The sequence below is a fragment of the Scyliorhinus torazame genome, chromosome 14 (genome assembly GCF_047496885.1).
Source record: "Scyliorhinus torazame isolate Kashiwa2021f chromosome 14, sScyTor2.1, whole genome shotgun sequence".
NCBI lineage: Eukaryota > Metazoa > Chordata > Chondrichthyes > Carcharhiniformes > Scyliorhinidae > Scyliorhinus > Scyliorhinus torazame.
This window is the reverse complement of record NC_092720.1, coordinates 146,528,604-146,536,226: the sequence shown is the minus strand read 5'-3', so window position 1 is coordinate 146,536,226 and position 7,623 is coordinate 146,528,604.

The window sequence follows — 7,623 nt, the reverse complement described above, 5'->3', positions numbered from 1 at the left end:
ATCCCCTCAGTCCCCAATCCCAATGTGAATCCCTTCAGTCCCCAATCCCAATGTGGGTCCCCAATCATAATGTGAATCCTCTCAGTCCTCAACCCCAATGTGAATCCTCTCCTTCGCAACCCAAGTGAATCTCGTCAATCCCAATCCCAATGTGTGTCCCCTCACCCCCAATCCCAATGTGAATCCCCATTCCCAAAGTGAATTCCTCAGTCCCCAATCCCAATGTGAATCCCCTCAGTCCCCAATCCTAATGTGAATCCCCTCAGTCCCCAATCCCGATATGAATCAACTCAATCACCAATCCCAATTGGAATCCCCACAGTCCCTATTCTCAATGTGAATCCCCTCAGTCCCCAATCCCAATGTGAATCCCCTCAATCCCCAATCCCAATGTGAATCCCCTCATTCCCCAATCCCAATGTGAATCCCCTCAGTCACCAATCCCAATGTGAATCCCCTCAGTCCCCAATCCCAATGTGAATCTCCTCAGTCCCCAATCACAATGTGAAACCCATCAGCCCCCAATCCCAATGTGAATACCCTCAGTCCCCAATCCCAATGTGACCCTGCCCATTCCACAATCCCAATGTGAATCCCCTCATTCCCCAATCCCAATGTGAATCCCCTAATCCCCAATCCATGTGAATCCCCTGAATCCCCATTCCAAATGTGAATACCCTCAGTCCCCAATCACAATGTGACCCCGCCCAGTCCCCAATCCCAATGTGAATCCACTCAGTCCCCAATCTCAATGTGAATCTCCTCAATCCACAATCCCAATGTGAATCCCCTCAGTGCCCAATCCCAATGTGAATCCCCTCAGTCCCCAATCCGAATGTGAATCTCCTCAGTCCCCAATCCCAAGGTGAATCCCCGCAATCCCCAATCCCAATGTGAATCCCCTGTATCCCCAATCCCAATGTAAATCCCCTGAATCCCCAATCCCAATGTGAATCCCCTCAATCCCCAATCCCAATGTGAATCCTCTTAGTCGCAATCCCAATGTGAATCTCGTCAATCCCCAATCCCAATGTGAATCCCCTCAATCACCAATCCCAATGTGAATCCATCGTGACAATCCCCAATCCAAATGTGAATCTCCTCAGTTCCCAATCCCAATGTGAATCGCCTCAATCCCCAATCCCAATGTGAATCCCCTCAATCACCAATCCTAATGTGAATCCCATCAGTCCCCATTCCCAATGTGAATCCCCTCAATCCCCAATCCCAATGTGAATCCCCTCAATCCCCATTCCCAATGTGAATCCCTCAATCCCCAATTCCAATGTGAATCCCCCTCAGTCCCCAATCCCAATGTGAATCCCCTCAGCCCCCAATCCCAATGTGAAACCCATCAGCCCCCAATCCCAATGTAACCCCGCCCAGTCCCCAATCCCAATGTGAATCGCTCAGTCCCCAATCCCAATGTGAATCGCCTCAGTCCCCAAACCTAATGGGAATCCCCTCAGTCCCCAATCCCAATGTGAATCCCCACAATCCCCAATCCCAATTGGAATCCCCCACAGTCCCGATTCTCAATGTGAATACCCTCAGTCCCAAATCCCAATGTGAATCTCCTTAATCCCCAATCCCAATGTGAATCCCCACAGTCCCCAATCCCAATGTGAATCCCCTCAGTTCCCAATCCCAATGAGAATCCCCTCAGTCCCCAATCCCAATGTGAATACCCTCAGTCCACAATCCCAATGTGAATCTCCTCAGTCCCCGATCCCAATGTGTATCCCCGCTATCCCCAATCCTAATGTGAATCCCCTGAATCGAGAATCCCAATGTGAATCCCCTCAATCCCCAATCCCAATGTGAATCCCCTCAATCCCCAATCCCAATGTGAATCCCCCGCCTCAAGTCCCAAATCCCCATGTGAATCGCCTCAATCCCCAATCCCAATATGAATCCCCTCAGTCCCCAATCCCAATGTGAATCGCCTCAATCCCCAATCCCAAGGTGAAACACCCTCAGTCCCCAATCCCAATGTGAATCCCCTCAATCACCAATCCCAAATGGAATCCCCATAGTCCCGATTCTCAATGTGAATCCCCTCAGACCCCAATCACAATGTGAACCCCCTCAGTCTCCAACCTCAATGTGAATCCGCCTCAGTCCCCAATCCCAATGTGAATCCCCTCAATCCCCAATCCCAATGTGAATCCCCATTCCCAAAGTGAATTCCTCAGTCCCCAATGCCAATGTGAATCCCCTCAGTCCCCAATCCCAATGTGAATCCCCTCAGTCCCCAATCCCAATGTGGGTCCCCAATCATAATGTGAATCCTCTCAGTCCTCAACCCCAATGTGAATCCTCTCCTTCGCAACCCAAGTGAATCTCGTCAATCCCAATCCCAATGTGCATCCCCTCAATCCCCAATCCCAATGTGAATCCCCTCAATCCCCAAACCCAATGTGAACCCCCTCAGTCCACAATCTCAATGTGAATCCCCCTCAGTCCCCAATCCCAATGTGAGTCCCCTCATTCCCCAATCCCAATGTGAATCCCCTCAGTCCCCAATCCCAATGTGAATCCCATCAATCCCCATTCCCAATGTGAATCCCTCAGTTCCCAATCCCAATGTGAATCGCTCAGTCCCCAATCCCAATGTGAATCGCCTCAGTCTCCAATCCTAATGTGAATCCCCTCAGTCCCCAATCTCAATGTGAATCCCCACAATCCCCAATCCCAATTGGAATCCCCCACAGTCCCGATTCTCAATGTGAATCCCCTCTGTCCCAAATCCCAATGTGAATCTCCTTAATCCCCAATTCCAATGTGAATCCCCTCAGTACCCAATCCCAATGTGAATCCCCTCAGTCACCAATCCCAATGTGAATTCCCTCAATCCCCAATCCCAATGTGAAACCCATCAGTCCGCAATCCCAATGTGAATACCCCCAGTCCCCAATCCCAATGTGACCCTTCCCAGTCCCCAATCCCAATGTGAATCCCCCAAATCCCCAATCCCAATGTGAATCCCCTGAATCCCCAATCCCAATGTGAATCCCCCGCCTCAATCCCAAATCCCAATGTGAGTCTCCTCAATCCCCAATCCCAATGTGAATCGCCTCAATCCCCAATCCCAATGTGAATCCCCTCAGTCCCCAATCCCAATGTGAATCCCCTCAGTCCCCAATCCCAATGTGAATCCCCTCAATGACCAATCCCAATTGGAATCCCCACAGTCCCGATTCTCAATGTGAATCCCCTCAGTCCCCAATCCCAATGTGAATCCCCTCAATCCCCAATCCCAATGTGAATCCCCTCAGTCCCAAATCCCAATGTGAATCCCCTCAGTCCCCAATCCAAATGTGAATCCCCTCAGCCCCCAATCCCAATGTGAAACCCATCAGCCCCCAATCCCAATGTGACCCCGCCCAGTCCCCAATCCCAATGTGAATACCCTCAGTCCCCAATCCCAATGTGAATCGCCTCAGTCCCCAATCCTAATGTGAATCCCCTCAGTCCCCAATCCCAATGTGAATCCCCACAATCCCCAATCCATGTGAATCCCCGGAATCCCCAATTCCAATGTGAATACCCTCAGTCCCCAATCCCAATGTGAATCCTCTCAGTCCTCAACCCCAATGTGAATCCTCTCCTTCGCAACCCAAGTGAATCTCGTCAATCCCAATCCCAATGTGCATCCCCTCAATCCCCAATCCCAATGTGAATCCCCTCAATCCCCAAACCCAATGTGAACCCCCTCAGTCCACAATCTCAATGTGAATCCCCCTCAGTCCCCAATCCCAATGTGAGTCCCCTCATTCCCCAATCCCAATGTGAATCCCCTCAGTCCCCAATCCCAATGTGAATCCCATCAATCCCCATTCCCAATGTGAATCCCTCAGTTCCCAATCCCAATGTGAATCGCTCAGTCCCCAATCCCAATGTGAATCGCCTCAGTCTCCAATCCTAATGTGAATCCCCTCAGTCCCCAATCTCAATGTGAATCCCCACAATCCCCAATCCCAATTGGAATCCCCCACAGTCCCGATTCTCAATGTGAATCCCCTCTGTCCCAAATCCCAATGTGAATCTCCTCAATCCCCAATTCCAATGTGAATCCCCTCAGTACCCAATCCCAATGTGAATCCCCTCAGTCACCAATCCCAATGTGAATTCCCTCAATCCCCAATCCCAATGTGAAACCCATCAGTCCGCAATCCCAATGTGAATACCCCCAGTCCCCAATCCCAATGTGACCCTTCCCAGTCCCCAATCCCAATGTGAATCCCCCAAATCCCCAATCCCAATGTGAATCCCCTGAATCCCCAATCCCAATGTGAATCCCCCGCCTCAATCCCAAATCCCAATGTGAGTCTCCTCAATCCCCAATCCCAATGTGAATCGCCTCAATCCCCAATCCCAATGTGAATCCCCTCAGTCCCCAATCCCAATGTGAATCCCCTCAGTCCCCAATCCCAATGTGAATCCCCTCAATGACCAATCCCAATTGGAATCCCCACAGTCCCGATTCTCAATGTGAATCCCCTCAGTCCCCAATCCCAATGTGAATCCCCTCAATCCCCAATCCCAATGTGAATCCCCTCAGTCCCAAATCCCAATGTCAATCCCCTCAGTCCCCAATCCAAATGTGAATCCCCTCAGCCCCCAATCCCAATGTGAAACCCATCAGCCCCCAATCCCAATGTGACCCCGCCCAGTCCCCAATCCCAATGTGAATACCCTCAGTCCCCAATCCCAATGTGAATCGCCTCAGTCCCCAATCCTAATGTGAATCCCCTCAGTCCCCAATCCCAATGTGAATCCCCACAATCCCCAATCCATGTGAATCCCCGGAATCCCCAATTCCAATGTGAATACCCTCAGTCCCCAATCCCCCACAGTCACGATTCTCAATGTGAATCCCCTCAGTCCCAAATCCCAATGTGAATCTCCTTAATCCCCAATTCCAATGTGAATCCCCTCTGTCCCCAATCGCAATGTGAATCCCCTAATCCCCAATCCATGTGAATCCTCTGAATCCCCATTCCCAATGTGAATCCCCTCAATCCCCAATCTCAATGTGAATCTCCTCAATCCACAATCCCAATGTGAATCCCCTCAGTCCCCAATCCCAATGTGAATCCCCTCAGTCCACAATCCGAATGTGAATCTCCTCAGTCCCCGACCCCAAGGTGAATCCCCGCAATCCCCAATCCAAATGTGAATCCCCTGTATCCCCAATCCCAATGTGAATACCCTGAATCCACCAATCCCAATGTGAATCCCCTCAGTCCCCAATCACAATGTGAATCCTCTCAGTCGCAATCCCAATGTGAATCTCGTCAATCCCCAATCCCAATGTGAATCCCCTCAATCCCCAATCACAATGTGAATCCCCCGCCACAATCCCAAATCCCAATGTGAATCTCCTCAGTCCCCAATCCCAATGTGAATCGTCTAAATCCCTAATCCCAATGTGAATCCCCTCAGTCCCCAATCCCAATGTGAATCCCCTCAATCCCCATTCCCAATGTGAATCCCTCAGTCCCCAATCCCAATGTGAATCCCCTCAGTCCCAATCCTAATGTGAATCCCCTCAGCCCCCAATCCCAATGTGAAACCCATCAGCCCCCAATCCCAATGTGACCCCGCCCAGTCCCCAATCGCAATGTGAATACCCTCAGTCCCCAATCCCAATGTGACCCCGCCCAGTCCCCAATCCCAATGTGAATCCCCTCAGTCCCCAGTCCCAATGTGAATCCCCTAATCCCCAATCCATGTGAATCCCCGGAATCCCCAATTCCAATGTGAATACCCTCAGTCCCCAATCCCAATGTGTCCCCGCCCAGTCCCCAATCCCAATGTGATTCCCCTCAGTCCCCAATCCCAATGTGAATCCCCTAATCCCCAATCCAAGTGAATCCTCTGAATCCCCATTCCCAATGTGAATCCCCTCAATCCCCAATCTCAATGTGAATCCCCTCAATCCACAATCCCAATGTGAATCCCCTCAGTCCCCAATCCGAATGTGAATCTCCTCAGTCCCCGACCCCAAGGTGAATCCCCGCAATCCCCAATCCAAATGTGAATCCCCTGTATCCCCAATCCCAATGTGAATACCCTGAATCCACCAATCCCAATGTGAATCCCCTCAGTCCCCAATCACAATGTGAATCCTCTCAGTCGCAATCCCAATGTGAATCTCGTCAATCCCCAATCCCAAAGTGAATCCCCTCAATCCCCAATCACAATGTGAATCCCCCGCCACAATCCCAAATCCCAATGTGAATCTCCTCAGTCCCCAATCCCAATGTGAATCGTCTCAATACCTAATCCCAATGTGAATCCCCTCAGTCCCCAATCCCAATGTGAATCCCCTCAATCCCCCTTCCCAATGTGAATCCCTCAGTCCCCAATCCAAATGTGAATCCCCTCAGTCGCCAGTCCTAATGTGAATCCCCTCAGTCCCCAATCCCAATGTGAATCCCCTCAATCCCCAATCCCAATTCGAAGCCTCCACAGACCCGATTCTCAATGTGAATCCCCTCAGTCCCCAATCCTAATGTGAATCCGCTCAATCCCCATTCCCAATGTGAATCCCTCAGTCCCCAATCCCAATGTGAAACCCATCAGTCCGTAATCCCAATGTGAATACCCTCAGTCCCCAATCCCAATGTGACCCTTCCCAGTCCCCAATCCCAATGTGAATGCCCTAAATCCCAAATCCCAATGGGAAGCCCCTAATACCCAATCCATGTGAATCCCCTGAATCCCCATTCCCAATGTGAATCCCCTCAGTCCCCAATCCCAATGTGAATCCCCTCAGTCACCAATCCCAATGTGAATCCCCTAATCCCAAATCCATGTGAATCCCCTGAATCCCCATTCCCAATGTGAATCCCCTCAGTTCCCAATCCCAATGTGAATCCCCTCAGTCCCCAATCCCAATGAGAATCCCCTCCATCCAGAATCCCAATGTGAATCCCCTCTGTCCCCAATCCCAATGTGAATCCCCTCAGTCCCCAATCCCAATGTGAATCTCCTCAGTCCCCGATCCCAATGTGAATCCCCGCAATCCCCAATCCTAATGTGAATCCCCTGAATCCCCAATCCCAATGTGAATCCCCTCAATCCCCAATCCCAATGTGAATCCCCCGCCTCAAGTCCCAAATCCCCATGTGAATCGCCTCAATCCCCAATCCCAATATGAATCCCCTCAGTCCCCAATCCCAATGTGAATCGCCTCAATCCCCAATCCCAATGTGAATCCCCTCAGTCCCCATTCCCAATGTGATTCCCCTCAATCCCCAATCCCAATGTGAATACCCCGCCTTAATCCCCAATCCCAGTGTGAATCCCCTCAGCCCTCACTCCCAATGTGAATCCCCACAATCCCCAATCCCAATGTGAAACCCATCAGTCCGCAATCCCAATGTGAATACCCTCTGTCCCCAATCCCAATGTGACCCTTTCCAGTCCCCAATCCCAATGTCAATCCCTTCAGTCCCCAATCCCAATGTGAATCCTCTCAGTCACAATCCCAATGAGAATCTCGTCAATCCCCTATCCCAATGTGAATCCCCTCAATCACCAATCCCAATGTAAATCCACCGCCACATCCCGAATCCCAATGTGAATCTCCTCAGTTCCCAATCCCAATGTGAA